This window comes from Lepidochelys kempii, chromosome 27 (assembly GCF_965140285.1).
Source record: "Lepidochelys kempii isolate rLepKem1 chromosome 27, rLepKem1.hap1, whole genome shotgun sequence".
NCBI classification, from domain to species: domain Eukaryota; kingdom Metazoa; phylum Chordata; order Testudines; family Cheloniidae; genus Lepidochelys; species Lepidochelys kempii.
The window spans coordinates 11,641,749-11,661,981 of NC_136406.1; the positions used below are offsets into that span (position 1 = coordinate 11,641,749).

At 41.7% G+C, this 20,233-nt stretch overlaps 1 long non-coding RNA gene across 14 annotated transcripts in view; it reads left to right on the plus strand.

The window, feature by feature from the left end:
• Positions 1–18,043, plus strand: part of LOC140903871 (uncharacterized) — a 19,046-nt gene extending 1,003 nt beyond the window's left edge. Inside the window, exons 2-8 of one of the 14 annotated variants that reach the window (XR_012156361.2) lie at positions 2,229–2,579; positions 6,225–6,312; positions 12,480–12,512; positions 14,004–16,262; positions 16,368–16,546; positions 17,500–17,637; positions 17,885–18,043. This is a non-coding gene — a long non-coding RNA (uncharacterized LOC140903871). The other 13 variants (XR_012156362.2, XR_012156363.2, XR_012156356.2 and 10 more) reach the window with 13 other exon arrangements.
• The last annotated feature ends 2,190 nt before the right edge of the window (positions 18,044–20,233 follow it).

Below are 20,233 nucleotides of genomic sequence, written 5' to 3' on the forward strand. Positions count from 1 at the left end.
GATTTCCCTTTGGGAGGTGGGAGAGTGAGGTATTGTGGTCTCGGTACTGCACCTTGCCTTCCTCTCTTTCTGAACACTGGGGGCTTATGGGACTTCATCCCTGGGCTCTGTCTCCTCCAGACTGAGTCGGGTATCTGCTGCTGAGGCGGGGTAGGACAGGGGCTGTCAGGGGGAACTGGGAAACTGGCCTCCTGAGTTCTTTTTTACCCAGCTTGGGGTGGCACCGTGAGTTGGTGGACGGAGCACGTCACTAGGAGACCAGTGCTTATTGTAGGTTTGGGGCCTTAGGGTACTTTTCACATGAGAACTCACAAATTATAGCTCTTTCCTATTTCAGTGAGCCAACACAAAAAAGTCAAATTTCAGGGGCTTAAAAAAATGGCCCACGATTATATAGGCTACTATAGAAAGTCACTTACAGACATGAAAGTTGCTGTTTTACAACAAAGAAACTTCAAATCCAGACTCCAGGGAGAAATTGCTGAATTGGAATTCATTTGCAAATTGGATACAATTAACTTAGGCTTGAATAGAGACTGGGAGTGGCTTAGTCATTATGCAAGGTAGCCTATTTCCCCTTGTTTTTTCCTACCCCCCCCCCCACATTCTTGTTAAACCCTGGATTTGTGCTGGAAATGGCCCACCTTGATTATGATACGCAATGTAAGGAGAGTGGTCACTTTGGATAAGCTATTACCAGCAGGAGAGTGAGTTTTGGGGGCGGGGGTGAGAAAACCTGGATTTGTGCTGTAAATGGCCCACCTTGATTATCATACACAATGTAAGGAAAGTGGTCACTTTGGATAAGCTATTACCAGCATCCGATGAAGTGAGCTGTAGCTCACGAAAGCTCATGCTCAAATAAATTGGTTAGTCTCTAAGGTGCCACAAGTCCTCCTTTTCTTTCTACCAGCAGGAGAGTTAGTTTGTGTGTGGGGGGCGGGGGGGGGGGTGAGAGAACCTGGATTTGTGCTGGAAATGGCCCAACTTGATTATCATACATATTGTAAGGAGAGTGATCACTTTAGATAAGCTATTACCAGCAGGAGAGTGGGGTGGGAGGAGGTATTTTTTCATGCTTTGTGTGTATATAATAAGATCTTCTAAACTTTCCAAAGTATGCATCCGATGAAGTGAGCTGTAGCTCACAAAAGCTTATGCTCAAATAAATTGGTTAGTCTCTAAGGTGCCACAAGTACTCCTTTTCTTTTTGCGAATACAGACTAACACGGCTGTTACTCTGAAACCTATAGAAAGTCACTTAGGCACTTTTGAAAATTTTGCCCATAGTGATGATTAGGGTGAAATTTTGCAAAAATAAACAAAAAAAACTCGGAACCCCAGTTCCCCCTTTACTATTTTCACACTTTGCTGTTCCTTAATCTGGCATTGAGATGCTGTGTGATAAAGTCACTTTACCTTTCCATGTCTCACTTTTCCCACCTTTCAAATAAGGATAATAATACTTCCTATAATGGATTGTAGGAATAACCCATTAATTTTTGCAATATGCCTAATAGATTAAGTAAAATCTACATTAATAATTATTTATTTATTATTTTGTTATGTTCTGCTGTTACAACCCTGAGAAGGAGAGAACTCTGTCAAATGGAACGTTTGTGTGCCAGTGACAAATAATGAAAAAGATTAAAAGAAATGGGGGAAATGTTATTAGATTTTTAAAATGGCAATTCCCACTAAATTATTATTGGTATGGGTAAACAGTTAATGAGCTAAAAGGTCATTGTGAGGTTTGTTTATCACTAAAATAATACTTGATGTTGTTTCTATTTCATTAGCACCATATGGCAGTAGGAAGATCTCTGAGTACTTTTTCAAAGAAACAAGCAAAAAAACCCCTCTCAACAGTCTTATGGGGTATTCTAGTTAAGGCCAGACCCACCCTAGAAACTTCTGCCATTATAGCATTTTTATACCAGCAAAAAGCCTTAGTGTAGACACAGTTATGTTGGCAAAAAAATCATATTTTTGGGGGGAAGCTGGGTAGGAGCTATCCATTGCACTTCTACTGCAGGGAGATGGGGCCTTGCTGGTATAGTTATACTAGAAAATCCTTTCTAGCATAGACAATGCTTAAATGTTATCCCTATTTCTAGAAATATAACAGAACGCCACTAGCTGTCACCTTCAGCCTCCAACTAAAATCTCTCCAGCGCATCATCAAAGATTTACAACCTATCCTGAAAAATGATCCCTCTCTCTCACAGATCTTGGGAGACAGACCAGTCCTCGCTTACAGACAGCCCCCTAACCTGAAGCAAATACTCACCAGCAACCACACACCACAGAACAAAAACACTAACCCAGGAACCTATCCTTGCAACAAAGCCCGATGCCAACTCTGTCCACATATTTATTCAAGGGGCACCATCATAGGACCTAATCACATTATCCATGCCATCAGGGGCTCGTTCACCTGCACATTTACCAATGTAATATATGCCATCATGTGCCAGCAATGCCCCTCTGCCATGTACATTGGCCAAACCGGACAGTCTCTATGCAAAAGAATAAATGGACACAAATCTGACATCAGGAATCATAACATTCAAAAACCGGTAGGAGAACACTTCAACCTCTGTGGCCACTCAGTAAAAGATTTAAGGGTGGCAATTTTGTAACAGAAAAGCTTCAAAAACGGACTCCAACAAGAAACTGCTGAGCTTGAATTAATATGCAAACTAGATACCATTAACTTGGGTTTGAATAGAGACTGGGAGTGGCTGGGTCACACACATTGAATGTATTTCCTTAAGTTAAGTATCCTCACACCTTCTTGTCAACTGTCTAAATGGGCCATCTTGATTATCACTGAAAGTTTTTTTTTCCTCCTGCTGATAATAGCTCATCTTAACTAATTAGCCTCTCATAGTTTGTATGGTAACTTCCAACTCGTCTGTGTGTGTGTATCTTACTATATGTTCCATTCTGTGCATCCGATGAAGTGAGCTGTAGCTCACGAAAGCTTATGCTCTAATAAATTTGTTAGTCTCTAAGGTGCCACAAGTACTCCTGTTCTATTTCTGCTGATGATGAGTGACCTATCTCCTCCAAATCCTAAACCTTACAAAAACAGGTTGTTTCCTTCCAACCCAAACAAATCATGATGTTTGGAGGACTTAAAAATTCTAAAAAGAACGGGAGCTGGATGTTCTTCTGTAATCTTGATATTTGATGCATTTGAAGACAGGTTATGGGATCTAAAAGAAAGGTCTTGATCATTTGTGGTCACCTTTTCATTTTTGCCAAAGTGTGAACTCTGGTGTTTTGGCCCAATTCTAATGTGGGCAGTTATATTCTGCCTCACTTAAATCCTCTTTCAGGTTCAATTGGATAAAGAAGCCTTTGCTAAACTGTTGTATAGTGTTCCTGCACATTACTAAACACTGCCACATCCCACTCCAGCAGTTGCTGTATTTCAGTGTTGGGTGAATGATTTCTCTGTACAGCTTGTACATCAGTTATAGTTTGTAAAGTGTTTTGAGATCAGTCTGGCTGAAAACTTCTGTAGAACTGAAGCTCTGTTAAATGTGCATCTGACACCTGTGACTTATGATTTTTGTGGAATGTTGCTTAAGTTAACTTCTTGCAAATGTGCACATCCTGTCACGTTACATACTTCTCTGGAAGTGTCTGTGCTGACAGGAAACTATTGGCTAAATGGGACAGACAATCCTGCTGTGACAAGACTAGATTCAAGTTTCTTTGCAGAAATTAATAACCAGTGAAGCTAAACAGCATTTTGCAAATTGCTTAGAAAATTGCTGTATGATCCTGATATTATAATTGTCTGTCTGCTCCCAAGGGACAAGAAATGTAGAATTGAGAACAAAGGTCATTTTGTGGCCAAAGAGACATTAATTTCCATATTTAACATGGCCAGGGCTTTATTATAGTTATAGTTGCATCTTGTTGTTATGGCAGCAGAGCTCTCTAAGCAACATACAGTGTATATAACCATGATTAGAGTTGGTTTATTAGGCTGTTCCTGCTCTGTATCTCCAGAGTCAATATTCACTTAGAAGTAAGAGTCAGGATCCTGTGACTGGCTGTGCTCTAAGTGAATGGAAAGTCTATTTCTGAGAGTCTTTATTTGCAGTTCTCCAATGTGTAATATTCTGCACTTAGCCATAATGTTTCAGTTGGGAATCTCAAAGCATTTCACAAAAGGGGGTAGGTATTTGACTACATTATAGAGATGGTGAAACTGAGACGCTGAAGTTCAGCAATTTGCTCAGATACTACAGAACTTGGAATCTAGGCCTCCAATCTCCTAACAGCAACACTGGCTCACTTCAATAGTTCTTAAAATAATTAGTCCTAGGGGAATTCTGTGCCAAAAAATTCTGTGCATGATATTTTCAAATTCTGCATATTTTATTTGTCAAAATAACACAAATATAATCATGCCAGTTTCAATTATTTTGATAATTTATTTCAAAATACCTGTCTATAACAGTACAGACAACGAAAAAGATTCAGGAAATGTTTTTTGACAAATAGATTCCTTACTAGGCATATTAATACAGAACTTTGAGTAATAATTTATTTAAAATACAATACAGAAAAGTATTTCCTGCACCCCTCAGAAGCCGTGCAAAGGCTTGGGGGAATCAGGGGTAATGGGGGAGATGAGGGAGAGGGAAGTAATTGCTGGGAAGGAGCCTGGGAGTGAAATTGAAGGGTTGTTTGGATTTGGATGGGAGAAGTTTTTTGGGAGGGGGATTGTTAGAGGGTTGGGGAGCCTCCCCCTTACAGACCCTGTCTGACCTCTAGCCTCTCCCATAGGGGCAGATGTGCCTGAATCAATTCCTGTGTGTCCCACCACCCTTCCTCCCCCATCCCTCAAGGAATCAGTTCTGAAGCACTTAGAGGAGAGGAATGTGATCAGGAACAGTCAGCATGGATTCACCAAGGGCAAGTCATGCCTGACTAATCTAATTGCCTTCTATGACGGGATAACTGGCTCTGTGGATGAGGGGAAAGCAGTGGACGTGTTGTTCCTTGACTTTAGCAAAGTTTTTGACATGGTCTCCCACAGTATTCTTGCCAGCAAGTTAGAGAACTATGGGCTGGATGAATGGACTATAAGGTGGATAGAAAGTTGGCTAGATTGTCGGGCTCAACGGGTAGTCATCAACGGCTCCATGTCTAGTTGGCAGCCGGTATCAAGTGGAGTGCCCCAAGGGTCAGTCCTCGGGCCAGTTTTGTTCAATATCTTCATAAATGATCTGGAGGATGGTGTGGATTGCACCCTCCGCAAATTTGCGGATGACACTAAACTGGGAGGCGAGGTAGATGCACTGGAGGGTAGGGATAGGATACAGAGGGCCCTAGACAAATTAGAGGATTGGGCCAAAAGAAATCTGCTGAGGTTCAACAAGGACAAGTGCAGAGTCCTGCACTTAGGATGGAAGAAACCCATACACCGTTACAGACTAGGGCTTGGCAGCAGTTCTGCACAAAAGGACCTAGGGGTTACAGTGGACGAGAAGCTGGATATGAGTCAACAGTGTGCCCTTGTTGCCAAGAAGGCCAATGGCATTTTGGGATGTATAAGTAGGGGCATTGCCAGCAGATCGAGGGACGTGATCGTTCCGCTCTATTCGACATTGGTGAGGCCTCATCTGGAGTACTGTGTCCAGTTTTGGGCCCCACACTACAAGAAGGATGTGGAAAAATTGGAAAGAGTCCAGTAGAGGGCAACAAAAATGATTAGGGGTCTGGAACACATGACTTATGAGGAGAGGCGGAGGGAACTGGATTGTTTAGTCTGCAGAAGAGAAGAATGAGGGGGGATTTGATAGCTGCTTTCAACTACCTGAAAGGGGGTTCCAAAGAGGATGGATCTAGACTGTTCTCGGTGGTAGCAGATGACAGAACAAGGAGTAATGGTCTCAAGTTGACCTCCTAAGGTCCCTTTCAACCCTGATATTCTATGATCCCCATGTTTCCTTGCATCCCCTGCCCATCATGTGTCAATGCATCCCACAGCCACCCCTCCCCTCCTTCCTTCTGTCCCCATGTGTCTCTGTACCTCCACTCATCCACCCCTCCTCCCTCATTCCCATGTGTCCCTGCACCTCCTATTCCCCCTCCCCGCCCCCAGTAGCAAATAGTATGAGGATGATTGACAATACCCCTATTTTTACAAAGTATGTGTGAATGGAAAAAACACATTTTCTTTCTGTAAATTGTTATAGGTTATGTTCAGGTGCCTGATGAGAAAGGAAGATAGAGGCCTTCATTGCTGAGTTTTTCCATCCTCTGTTGGAAGGAGGAAGGGACCAGGTAATGATTGTTATGCTGCAGCTTACCAGAACTTTTCTCACACAGATAAATCTATGATGGAGCTAATTTTAGGGACTGGGTGGCTCAGGGGATTGGTAATGGGATACAGAGGCTTTTGCTGTCTGCCTGCTAGTTCAAAATCCAGTTCAAGTTGGGAATGTCTGGAAAATGTAAAATCTGATGGCTATTCAGTGACTTGTGTGTGGAGCATGTTCAAGGTCCCTGTCCCACTCCTCTCAAAAAATCAACTATCACTAGTTCTGATTAGTAAAGTGGTATGTATTGGGGTGAGGTGCATGATCCAGGGAGCTGTAGATCAGTACTGAGGTGAATTGACAGAGCTATATAGTAAAAGTTCGTTTTGCCTGCCCAGGATATGCTTGATTCAAACCTTAGTACAATCAGTCTCTTTAACTAGCACAGATTGATTGACCTTTTAAAGGTGTATTAGGGAGAGGCTTTGTGGAGGACATTCGTCTATTTCTTTTTTGGCCATTTTGTTTAAATAAATTCCCTTGCATGCAGAGCAGTGGGCTGTGTCAGGAACAAGGATCCTTCTTTCTGTCTGGGTTTTCAAGAGTTACCTTCATCACCTCAGTTTGGAATAAGGCATTTACAGAAGTGTCATTTCTACACTGACTTACCATTACCACTAGGTGTCACTGTATGAAGTGACTTATTCACCCTTCTAAAACAGGGTAGCAAGCTCTTAAATTAAAGGGCTGGATCTGAATTTACTACATGCAATAATCAGATTAACTTTTATCTATTAAGAAAAAACATCTCTGGCTGAGGTTCTGGGGACAGATCCCTGTGGTCCCTTAACCAGGACTGAAAATCTTCCAAGGAAGACCCAGTTTCTGGAGTCACTTTGGGTTAAATTTTCAAAAGCACCTAAATAGTTTAAGAGCCTAAATTCCATTTTCAGGAGTGATGGGGGAACCTAAGTCTCACTGAAAGTAATTGAGATGCATTGTCCAAATCTTAGTAGTACAGCAACTGTCGGAGGTGAAAGGAAAAGCATTCCTGAAAAATGGTGTGACTCTTGAGAAGAAAAAGCAGCCTTCCTAATAACTAGAGAGGCAATGGTATGCAGTGGTTAGGACAGAAGATTGAGACACTGGAGTTCTGCACCTGGCTCTGTCACAGACTTGCCAAATCACTTAACTCTGTCCTAGGTTACCCACCCATAAAATGGGGATAATACAAACCTACCTTAGCAGGGGAGTCATGAGGCTTAGTACATGTTTGTAAAGTACTTCACGATCTTCAGTTGAAAAGTGCTGTACAAGAAATGTTATATTCTACGTTATTCGTTGCCAGGGTGGGGGGGTTATTTTTAGTGAGACATTAAGAGCTCACTTTACCTGCAGCAGCACATTTCGGTGAAGAACATAAGGAAAATCTCTTGGTACCGATGATGCCAGAGTACTTGTGTAGCAGCACAAGACCTACTTTGCCTTTCAGTGACATACTCTCTTATTGTCCAGGGGACAAATTGGCTGGTAACGGTGGATCCTCCGGCCCCAGCCATGGACTTAGCTCTGAGTCATGATCAGCCCTTGGTAGCGTAGGGAGGCTAGATTTTCAGAGCATCCAGAACTTTCTCTACTGGTGCAGTCAAAGGATAAACCCAGCATGTTTTTTCTGGTTTTGCTATCTCTGGAAAGATGCTCCTTGACCTCGGCACCATCTAGCATAGTGGTTAGGCAACTCAGGGTCTCTTATGCCCCTTAATCCCAGGGTAGACAATGGCACTTCCCTTTTCCTTCATCAAGGGAATTTTGTTAATGGTAGCTTCCAGATGTCCAGAGACAGGGACCCGTGGGTCCTATCCTGTACTGATCGCCTTATGAGAACCTAATCTGTTTACCCCCTTTTCCAGATCATTTATGAATGTTGAATAGGACTGGTCCCAGAACAGACCCCTTGGGGACACCACTATTTACCTCTTTCCGTTCTGAGAACTGACCATTATTCCTACCCTTTGTTTCCTATCTTTTAACCAGTTACCAATCCATGAGAGCACCTTCCCTCTTATCCTGTGGCAGCTTACTTTGCGTAAAAGCCTTTGGTGAGGGACCTTGTCAAAGGCTTTCTGAAAATCTAAGTACACTATATCCACTGGATCCCCTTGGTCCACATGCTTGTTAACCTCCTCAAAGAAAATTCTCACAGATTGAGGCATGATTTCCCTTTACTAAAACCATGTTGACTCTTCCTCAACAAATTATGTTCATCTATGTCTGACAATATTGTTCTTTATTATAGTTTCAATCAGTTTGCCCGGTACTGAAGTCAGGCTTACAGGCCTGTAATTGCTAGGATCACTGCTGGAGCCCTTTTAAAAATTAGCCTCACATTAGCTATCTTCCAGTCATCTAGTACAGAAGCTGATTTAAATTATAGTAGTTTTGCAGTTTCACATTTGAGTTCCTTCAGAACTCTTTGGTGAATACCATCTGGTCCTGGTGACTTATTGCTGTTTAATTTATCAATTTGTTCCAAAACCACCTCTAATGATACCTCAATCTGGGACAGTTTCCCAAACCTGAGCCATTCTTTTTAGGTGACAGATCTGAGGATCTCCCTCACATCCTCAGCCATGAAGACGGATGCAAAGAATTCATTTAGTTTCTCCGCAATGGCCTTATCGTTCTTGAGTGCTCCTTTAGCATCTCAATCATCCAGTGGCCCCACTGGTTGTTTAGCAGGCTTCCTGAATCTGATGTACTTAACAATCTATTACTTTTTGAGTCTTCGGCTAACTGTTCCTCAAATTGTTTTTTAGCCTTCCTAATTGTATTTTTACACTTAATTTGCCAGTGTTTATGCTCCTTTCTATTTTCCTCACTAGGATTTTACTTCCACTTTTTAAAGGATGCCTTTTTGCCTCTCACTGCTTCTTTTACTTTGTTGTTTAGCCACAGTGGCTCTTTTTTGGTTCTCTTACTATGTTTTTTTTAATTTGGGGTATACATTTAAGTTGAGCCTCTATTATGGTGTCTTTAAAAAGTTTCCACGCAACTTGCAGAGATTTCACTTTTGGCACTGTACCCTTTAATTTCTATTTAACTAACCTCATTTTTGTGTAAAAAGAAAAGGAGTACTTGTGGCACCTTAGAGACTAACACATTTATTTAAGCATAAGCTTTCGTGAGCTACAGCTCACTTCAGTTCCCCTTTTTAAAATTAAATGCTACAGTGTTGGGCCACTGTGGTGTTTTTCCTGCCACAGGGATATTAAATTTAATTATATTATGGTCTCTATTACCAAGTGGTCCAGTCATATTCACCTCTTGGACCTGTGCTCCACTTAGGAGTAAATCAAGAATTGCCTCTTCTCTGGTGGGTTCCAGGACCAGCTGCTCCAAGAAGCAGTCATTTAAGGTGTCAATAGAGCTACATCAGAAAAGCTGCTCATGTCCTAGCATTATATGCTTGGGAAATTCCCATGCTCACCTATACTGTCCTTGGAGAGATCTTCAAGTTGTACATGACAAATAGTCATTGTCTTTCACAGAAACATCTCTGCTTCAGGGCTGATGGTGTCTACGTGCTGCCAACTGGATGGCTCTGGCTAGGAATCTTGGGCCTGATTCTTTACTGTCTTGAACCTTGTGTAGTTCTATATACCTGTGCAAATAAGGTGTAAAATGCCAGTGTTCTGATTTGGTAGTTCTTACACCTTCTTCACATGTGTACATAGATGATACAAGGTGCAAAGCAGTAGTGAATCTAATCTGGACTAAAGAGAGTGTATGCAATTTCACAGCAGTAGGCCTGGCTCTTCAAGCTGTTGAGCCTCCACTTCAGTTGGAGTTGAGGGTGTCCAGCACTTCTCAAGGGGCCCTTCGCACGTTTCAGGGTTAGGCCCAGTGTGAGTGAACTTGTGTATATCCCGGACTGTAGCAGTCATGAAGATAGTCTAGGATGTTGGATTCATTTCTATGTTGGCACAGTGTACTTATTCATGGATTTAGTCATGAAAATATTCATCAGCTGTTGCATGCAAAGGAGACTCTAGTTTTGAGAGTATGTGCCTACAGTCCCTTCAGCAAACAGCTGGCTGAGATGGACAGATGCCTCTTCTTTCCCTTTCTGCTCTGATTTCCCATGAAGCAGAGGGCAGCTCAGAATCCTTTTGTCTGGCAACCTCAAGTTCCTTTTCCAAGCCAGTTTGAATGTAGTAAGGATATGGATTGTAGTGAAAACAATAGCTACAAAAATCTTCAATATCAAGAGACAGTCTTGGCCACCTACCACTTATTAAGTTGGAAGTTTGCAGGGCACAGCTAGCTTAGGTAGACAAAGGTACTGCAGGAAACTCCAACAGAACCCTTGCAATTACTTTTTCTGCTGTGGCTCTGGCATGCAGGCAGTTCTCCAGAGCCAGCATTTTCTGGCATCCAGGAACAAGGTCCAGGCCAGTTTGGCCCAGCTGACTTTCAGTGTAACGGAAAGCAATCCAGTCTGAGCTTTGCTGAAAGCGGAAAAGTTTTCACTCCGTTATAGAGCCAGATTTCCTGGTTCTTCCCCTGGCTCCAATGTTATAATTGAATTTATTGAATAAGCCTATAATAAATGTAATTTTTGCTAAGCAGGGTCAGAACACCTCATGATGGGCCAAATTTTTTATGCCTTCCCTGCCCAGCGCGCCTCCCCCCTCGCTTGGGTGTGTTTTATCCTCTTGGCTGCTTTTGAATTCATGACCTGCTCCTTTAATACATTCCTTCCAGTCTAAGCAGTGCTCTCCAACTGCCTGGCACTGATGTTAATGTCTTGCTTCCTGATCAATCAAGTCCTTTGCACACTTCCTTAAAGGAAAACTCTGCTCATTTTATTCAGTCCAATGGCGCAAACATTCACATGGGTAAGGAACATTTATCACTAGGAATAAAACTTTGACACACGTGGGAAGGGAAATTAAGATGTTTATCCCACTTGGCATTTCTGACTCTGTCCTGTGGGCAGTCATTTTCCCCTAAAATTGACCCAGGCAATGTGGATAATGAGTAGCAGAGACTGTGTAATTTCCTACCAATCTGAATAATGGTTTGACTTTAATAAAGAGAGGAGGGAAGGGGGAAAAAGGGGGGAAAAAAAAAAGTTTTTAAGATAGTCAATTTCCCCGGAGTCAGTGGGTGTCGTGGGGACAGAATCTGGGTTGCAGTGTTTCAATATTAAAACAGTGGCCCCAATTCCTCATTGTCCTATGCCTTTTGTAGTCACACCAACATGTATAAAATGTTATCAGATCAGACTGCTTGCATTTTATACCCACTTTACCTTGGATTACATGAGTGCAGTGGTGAGTTGGGCCAGTAACGTCCTTTTTCTAATGAGTGTCAAACTGTTATCAAAGCATGTGGCGAAACAAGATGATAGTTCCTTCCAGTAGGCTTGCACTCTTCAACAAGATGGCCGCCATAGGAGAAGGTTCAGAAATGCCAGCTGGAATTGAAAGTTTATTTGAAAACTCCTGTTTTCGGTTTATTCATGGTTAAACAAAAAAACCCAAATCTTCTTTCCATTGGAACTTCTAGACTGTTATGCTGAGCCAAATGTGGTGTTTTCCTGCAGTATCTGCTCTTCCTATATTCTGCCAGTTACTAAACAATTCATGGGGTCTTAAGCTTTTTCAAAATGAGAAACCCATTTTAATAGAAAAATTGTCATTGGAATCACCTTGCCTCTGTGATAGAATAACATTCCTGTGCCAAATATAGCAGTTTACATGGAAAAGTAACATCAGGAAAATATTTAATGCATGTTTAACTTATTCTAATGCAATTTAGTAGCTAGAAACAAAGCAATCCAACACCAACTGCCCAGCCAGCTGCTTGCAGGCCACCAGCTAATGCTCTTTGGATCACAACTGGTCCATAGATAAGCATTTTAATTACAGAGGGTCTCATATACTAGTTCAGAAGCCATGTTTCCCCCCACCCCAGGAATGCAATGCTTCCTCCTGCTGGTTTTTAATTCATTCTCCTAAGCAAGCCATTATTCTGTGACTATTAACACTTTGCATTTAACGTAGCCCCTCTTCTCAAGGGGATCTCAAAGCATTTTAACAAACATTAGTTAAGCCTCTGAGGTAGGGTAACCTTTTATACTCATTTTATTGTGGTGCAGTGATTTTTTTTTTTTTCCCTTTCCCTCAGTGTGAGTCAACGGCAGAGTTGGGAACAGAACACGTAAGTGGGGATTTGTCTCATTCTATCCACGGGACAGCATTCCCACACTGTTTCCCTAACAAGACCCTTTATCTTCTGAATCCATGAATTATCTGGCATTGATTCCTCAGTGCTTGACTGGCTTCCTCTCACTGGTGTTATTCTTTATTCATTTACATGCTCCCTTACTGAACTGGCAATGTTTGACATCAGTGATTCCTCTTAAGTGAACTTATTACTTTCTGCTGTATGATAATACATAACTTAGTGCAAATTGTCTGTTTCATAATACATCGTCTTACGTTTATTAGGAGTTAATGGCAAAGGTCCCACTGAATTCAGTGTGAGCCGGATCAGACTCTGAAGTGGCTTAGATGTGTGGTGAATAATCTGTCAAAGCCTCTAATTTAAAAAAATAAAATCAGTTATGCTGTTTTACATTCTATAGAGCCTTTCACCTCAAACCATGTGAATGTATGAACTGCCCACTAGTGAAAAGCAGCCATCTTTGGGGGATGGGGATAGTAGGCAGGTAGCCATTTTATGTAACAATTTAGAGTGAGAAGAATTTTGTTCAAGGACACTGAGGGAAAGCCTGGTTCATACAAAAACATACCCTTTGAAGTTTCACTTAAAGATCAAGACCTTAAAACTAAGCTTTGTCTCCCTCCCACCCATAGCAAACAGCAAGGAATTTACTTTATCTTATTCGGGGCTTGTGTGATAGACCAGAATGGTGATACTGTAGCTGGATCTGTTCATTCTGAGAGATTTCCAGTTTGCTTGTCAGTCCCTCCAGTGAAGCTGACAGACTCAGAGCCAAGGAGTGGGAGATGGAATAGTTGTTGTTGTTGTGTGGTTTTTTTTTTTTTTAAGGTGTGACTCAGGGCAATGAGAGGAGGAAAACCTGTTACACACAAATAGACGCTCTTACACATACAGTCTATAAATACTGAGCATAGTGTTGAACAGACTGTGCTTTTTAAAAAGGCTACTCTTTGGGAAAGTATTGACTAGATCAGCACTTTGCTTCAGATACCATGGGACAGATTTGATAGATTCTGAAGCTCTGATGTAGCCTTTGCTCTTCCTTATGAGGTAGCTGGGGTTCTGCAAACAGAGAGATGGGTGAGAATGGTGGCTGGCTGGCTGCAGTAGATTAGTTCTGCTTCTTGACCGTTCAGGATTGGAAGGTTACAGAAATTACAACAGCAGGATTAATAGAAACCAGCAGATCTATTACAATAAACTAAATTTGGGTTCTTAACCTATGGCCCTTTAGCACTCACAATAAGACTACATCACTACTTCTGCTGTTTTACAGCACAGCATTCAGGAACCTCTGTTATGAGGAGATGACTGCATTGTTCAGCTATATTTGAGTGTAGCATCCAGGATCCAGCACATCAGAAACCTTATTGCTAAGGTGCCCCAAGGACTCCTCGTTGTTTTTGCTGACACAGACTAACATGGCTACCCCTCTGAAACCTGCTTTACCTCTGCCATTCTCAGAGCTGTGACAGTGACTTCTGGAAGTGCAGCAGCTCTTGAAGAGGTCCAGAATGCACAGCATTTAGACGTTTGCTTCTGTCACAATAGACCCAAACCTTCCATCCTGGGCTAATTTGATGAGATTGAGGTGAGATTTTAAAATAGCTGCAGCCCTCTTGATGGATAAAAATTAGTTGTTTTCCCATTGTGGGGTAAATTAAAACCAACTATTTTTAGCAGGATGCCAAATACTGCAGCTGTCCACCTTGTTAATGATCAACTCAATCCCACTCCTAACCATCTTCCTTCCTTACAGTTCTTTTCTCCTCTTCTTGGGGATCTCTGCCTAAAAGTCTTACAGGCAGTAGAGGTAGTAAGCTTAGAAGCATTGGCAGAACGAAGTAAAACATGGTCCCAGGAGACCCTATAGGTAAGGCACTGTAGCTATGTCACTGTATTCTCATAGTGTAGATGCTTTCTACAGTGACGGAACATTTTTTTTTTCTTTCCCCATTGCTGTCGGAACTCCATCTCCCTGACTGACAGTAGCTAGGTCAAAAGAAACAGTCTTCCGTCAACCTAGCTGCATCTACACTACGGATCAGCTCATCGTAGCTACAGCATTCAAGGGTGTGGATTTTTCACATCCCTGAGGGCTGTAGCAGTGTCAACATAACTTTTGAGTGAAGACCAGGCCTAAGGATCTAGAGGAGGAAGAAACAACTTGGTGGGGAAGACTGGATCAAATTGGGAAGATGATCTGAGGCAGTGCTTCTCCTCAAAGTAGCAAAGCTAAGCTGCATCCCATTGCAGCCTGCAAACACCCCGGCAGTATTTATAACACACGATATGGTTAACTCTGGCACTGTGACACATTTGTATTACCTCTGTTATGCCAGAGTGAAACAGCATGGAAACACCAGTGCTGAGGTGGCATGAGGTGTGATAGTTTTTGATTTGTGTCCAGGTGTAGAAATTGTTTAAAGGGTGAGTTTGAACGTTCACAAGGTGTGGACTGATTAAATGATCAGGGATTAATAGAAGGGTGAAGCTACCAGTCAAAAGCTGTGACGAGGAATGCAGTCACAGTTGCCTCTAGTCAGCATTCCTAATTCCATTCTTCACTGTTTTCTTATGATGGAGCTGTTCTCTTACCCACGTGCCCTCGTCAGTTCCTACTCCATTCTTCTTTCTTATATCTTGGCACTCCCAGCTGACATACATGCATCTCCTGTTCCTTTGACACTATTCCATGTGGACCTTGATAGTTAAGTGTTGTTGTTTCCAGGGCCAGTGGTTTGCTATTGAGAAGGTTTTGTGTACAGAAAGGCAGAAACAGCCTAGAAGAGACTGTCTTTAACAGATTTTACTCCTAATTTCATACACACATTTTGAAGGAGTGGGGGGATTCTGTGTAGTCTACCAGGAGAACAAGCTCAAGGGATCTCTAATTAACAGGAAGTTAAGGTACTGGTATGAGGTCTTAGGTGAATTGAGGAGAACCTGTAGAAACAGCATCTAGCAGAAGAGAGCCATCTGGGAATATGTAGCATAATTTTTCCCCTGCCTTCAAGAGAGTGGTGCTGTGAATAAGGTCACTAGTGTGTCCTTCTGGGAGAGGCTGGGACTAAAGTATTATTATTAATTAATTTTTATTTATTATCATTATCATCTCTATGAATTATTTGTATTACTGTAGCACCTAGGGACCCCAGTCATGGACCAGAACCCCATGGTATTACTGTAGGCGTTTTACAAAAAGATGGCAGGTTTGAGAAAATGCAAATGGAGATCCTAAATCATTCCTGCCCATGAAGGGGTAGGATTGGAGTAGATGTGAGCTCACAGTACCATGTGCTAGGAGAGGGTAGGCCAGTGGTATCTGTGAGCTCCCATACAGGGACTGATTCTACAGTACCAGTAGTTAGGAGTGATTGGACTAGGAAATTTTATGGGGGATGGCGGTGGGTGGCTGTGTATATATATATTTTTTTCTTTTAAAATTGTTAGTAACAAAATTGTAGCTTATATTTCATCTGTGCTTCATTTACAAAATTCATTCTATGTGTCTGTCATTCCTTCATTAACTGAAGTATTGCAACATACACATGCACACCCTTAGTAAGAGGACGACTTCTTGAAATAAGAAGACGATTGCGTTCAATGCAAGAGTTATGTCCTGAGTGTTCCCTATGCAAATTGAAGCAGCAGGCCTTGTGAGAAGGGAGATACAGGAAGACAATGAAGAACACTGTTCTGCTGTGATATCCACTAAAGGAGGTCAGCTGCTCACTCCTGTCACATAACATTTTCTTGTCTCCAGAAAGGTTGGAGTAGAGCTAGGCTGCTTTGCCACCTCACTCCTTTCCCCTCTCTCTTATCTAGTTAAGCCACAGCTTCCCAGGCTCTGCTGGTCTGCATGAGATATGCATACCACACCCGTCTCTCAGCACACCAACCATCCCCTCCTGAAGGCATCCATGGGAAATCGGAAAAATGATGTCTGAAACCATTAGACAGAATCTGATCCTAGGGTGGGCCAGGACAGGATTACAAGAGCCACTGTAAGTTTTTTTTTTTTTTTTTTATAACAAAATGTCTCTTGGCTTGAAGTTTGATCACATACCTTTCCGTTCGGACTAGGACATAAAACTATATGTTGCGTAATAGCTTTCATACAAAATGTGTGAAATATAACTACAAAGTTCAAATGAAAGCAAGAGCAGGAAAGATGATCCCAAACGATATTTGAGAATTGAGCAGGTGAGTGGGGTGGTGGAATAAGAGATAAAGAGGTGAAAGGCTCTTCCAGGCAGTGGGAGATGCAAGGGAGAAGGTCCTTGCACCTGAAGGGGTGAAAGAATGGAGAAGTAGATTAGTTCTAGGAATCACGTTTTCAAAGTAGCTCAGGACCAGATGTGTCTCAAATAATTCCAGATGTTCAGCCCCTAGAGTTGGAGGACCAGATTTTCAGCACCCAGCAGCTCACATTGTGGCACTTTTGTGAACAGCTTTGCAAAAGAACTCTGCATCCAAAATCCAGAGTAATGGTGAAAATTTGGCTCTGACTGTGGGTGCTGAGCTCTCTTTAAAACTCTGGCCTACTATAGTGGAAGGGGTAGGGAGGGGAATAGAAGTGGATAAATCCTGTGTGGAAATAAAATACAATTCTAAATATCAGTTCTGCAGTCAGACTTGTGCAAGCAGACTCTTGCACCCATGCAGAGCCTTTGAGTTTACATGTGAGTGTAGGAGGTCTGCCTGCCTGCATGGATCTGATTTGCAGGATTGGATCTTATTTTTGTACGGAGTAGAGTTATTTTCAAAGAAAATGAGTTAGCTAATTCCAGCTATCAGACAGTAAATGGTGTAAATTGCAGAAAACTGGTGCGAAGGCGTTGTATAGTGAATAAGTTTAAAACAATAAGTGAGGCCAATAGAGGAACAAGCTATTCGATATGATAAATAAGAAGTTTGCGCTGATGTGCTATGTGTCTCAAATAATTCCTTATTTTAGAACATTCAGGGTCCCACTTAAACTCTCCAAATCCAGGAGAAACCACGCTGCAGCTGCCATGCCATCACTTAAACCCTGTGTACTGCTAGCCACCATCACGGCAGAGAAGATGCACCAGGCACAAGACCAAGAATACATGTGAGTCTTGCATACCTGGCCTGTGACTGTATGGAGTAGCTACCCTGCTTTGTTGTCCCTCTGTTGTGGTACCCATGATGTATTGGTTTTTCCACTGCCTAGAGTCTCTGGCAGTACCCCAGTACAAGATAGTTAAAGGGGGGGTGTCTGCATTTTCTGGCTTTTTTTGAGGTTCATTAATGCTGTTTGAACATATTTAAAATGTAGCTTAATTTCCTGTGTGTATTTGTTTCTATCTTTTCCTTAGAACATCCAAAGAGAGTAAGCTGGGAGTATAAAGCAGAATGGAACCAAATTCATCCACTGCAGTTGACGGTTACACTAGGGTCTGAATTTGGCTCAGTGTATTTAACCACATTCACCATGTTCCTGTGATACAGCTTTTAAATATATTATATGATTTGGATCTTGTGTGATTTCTTTTAAACTTGTAGATTTAGAGGTGCCTGGAATGCTGTGGCAGGTAGGTGATATCAAAATAAAATATATTTGTAATATGGGGCCTAACTTTGAGATCTGTCTGTTCATTCCATAGGCTTTGACCTATGTGTATTATCACCGTGTATTCACATGATGGACTAACAAACTGGATCATCTTGGATTTTCTCTTATTCTCTACAGGCGGCCCAATGGTCCTGTTTTTCCCCCAACGTTTAACCCTTCCATTATTATTAAAGCCCTACACTACAGCGATCTCCCTTCAGGCAGGGGGTGGGGCATTGGATGGGACAATCTTTGGAAGCTACAAGTGCTGCTCCTTCATTTAAGTAGAGCCACTTCCAGAATCTGTACTCCTAGGGGCTTGATCCTGAAGTAGCACAGTATCTCCTGGAGATACTGAATGTAGTCAGCCCATTAAAGTCCATTTGAGTTGAGGGCACTCTGCAGATTGGAGGATTTGCATCTAAAGAGAGAGGGTCTGATCCCTTTGGCAACAGGAGCTGGATTAGACCCTAAAACCTGGACTGGGAGTCAATTCTGGAGGTACAGAACATCCTCACTAATGGCTTGTGTACTTGGCATCAGCATGAGTTACTCTGGTTTGAAAGCAGCATAAGTTGCTCTAGTGCAAACCCTCCCATATGCTGGTGTAGCACATCTACCTTGAGACTTTGCATCAGTGCACCTCTACTGGTTCAAAAATTGCTAATGTAGACAAACCCTAACCTATCCCTTAAGCCCACAAGGCTTTGCCTTCCTTGCCTATACCTGTTTCTAACTTATCTGTGTGGCATCTGAATAAATCCACAGTAGCTTCTTAGAGAAAGAACTCTCTTCTTAGAGAGAGAACTCTTGGATTTCACCTGAAGGAAGGAAGAAGCTATGGTCCATCTAGTAGTAAATAATACTAGTGAAACAGCTGTTAGGAGAAAACTCTTATTAACAATTATTTCTAGTTTAAAGACAAACAATGAACATTTCACTGACTTCAATGGGGGAAGAGTTAGGCTAAAACTGTGTCCTTTTGCAAATCTTAGCCTTACATTGAATGAAAGGCACTAAGGGGCCATGGACCAAACATGAGGTCAGACATCAGGAATCCTGAGTTCTAATCCTGCCTGCTAATTTGCTGCATGGCCATAAGCAGGTTTAAAACTCTTCCTGTCTCAAATTTCCCCAACTGCAAAAGAGGCCTAATACTTAAAAGCCTCTCTCACAGGGATATTGGAAGGATAAATATTTGTACAAGACTTTGAAAATATAATTGCTAAGTATTTTCGTTAGTGACTTTTTCATAAACACGCTTTGCAGTCACAGAGGATCCAGCATTCTTCACGCAAATTATATCACCTTAAAGAAAGTACTGTAAGCACTTCAGGCAATTGTTGTTAGAAACGGCTAAGTTATAGGAGGTGGATGATGGCAGAAGTGTGTTATTAATGGACTGTTCAGTCAAAAACTATAATATTACCCTAAGTGGATACAAATATACCATCTTCTAAAGAAAAGGATTTCATGCAGTTATGAAATGTGGCAGCAGTATTTTTGTCTTCTCCAATCATTCTATCTCTTCTCCAATCATTATTAGGGCAATCAGAATTCCTTGTGAAAAAAGACTGAAAGGGTGTCCTTTGATTTCTGTTCTTGCATAATATATTTTCCATAGGTAATATCTTTTAAATTGAGCCACCCATGTCCTACAGCCTAAACATTTAAAATATTTTCCTTAGTCCAGAAAATTAAGCTATATGAGCAAATATTCTCTCTCTCTCTCTCTCTCTCCCCTCCCTCCCCCTATCCCCTCTGTGATAGCTTTTATTCTAAAATTTCAGAGGTTGGGACAACTTTCTTCTTCTTTTGTTTGATGCTTATCAACTAGCAGTACACTTTCTCTCTTTAGACACATACGATAATGCTCTTCTAGCTATATCACGGTACTGGCAGTAAGAAAACATGCTCTCAAAGAAACATGCCCTCTGTGAAGTATAAAGTGGATGATGCTGTAAATGCATCATATGGTATGTTGTGTCAAGAGAAATGGATTGTTACTTCTAATTGTCCTGTAAAATTATTTTTTTAAAAAGGTTTCTAAGAATAAGAGTGCTAAAAACTGAACTTGTTAAGCTACCTTATTTTCTTCTCTTCCCCCCCCCCT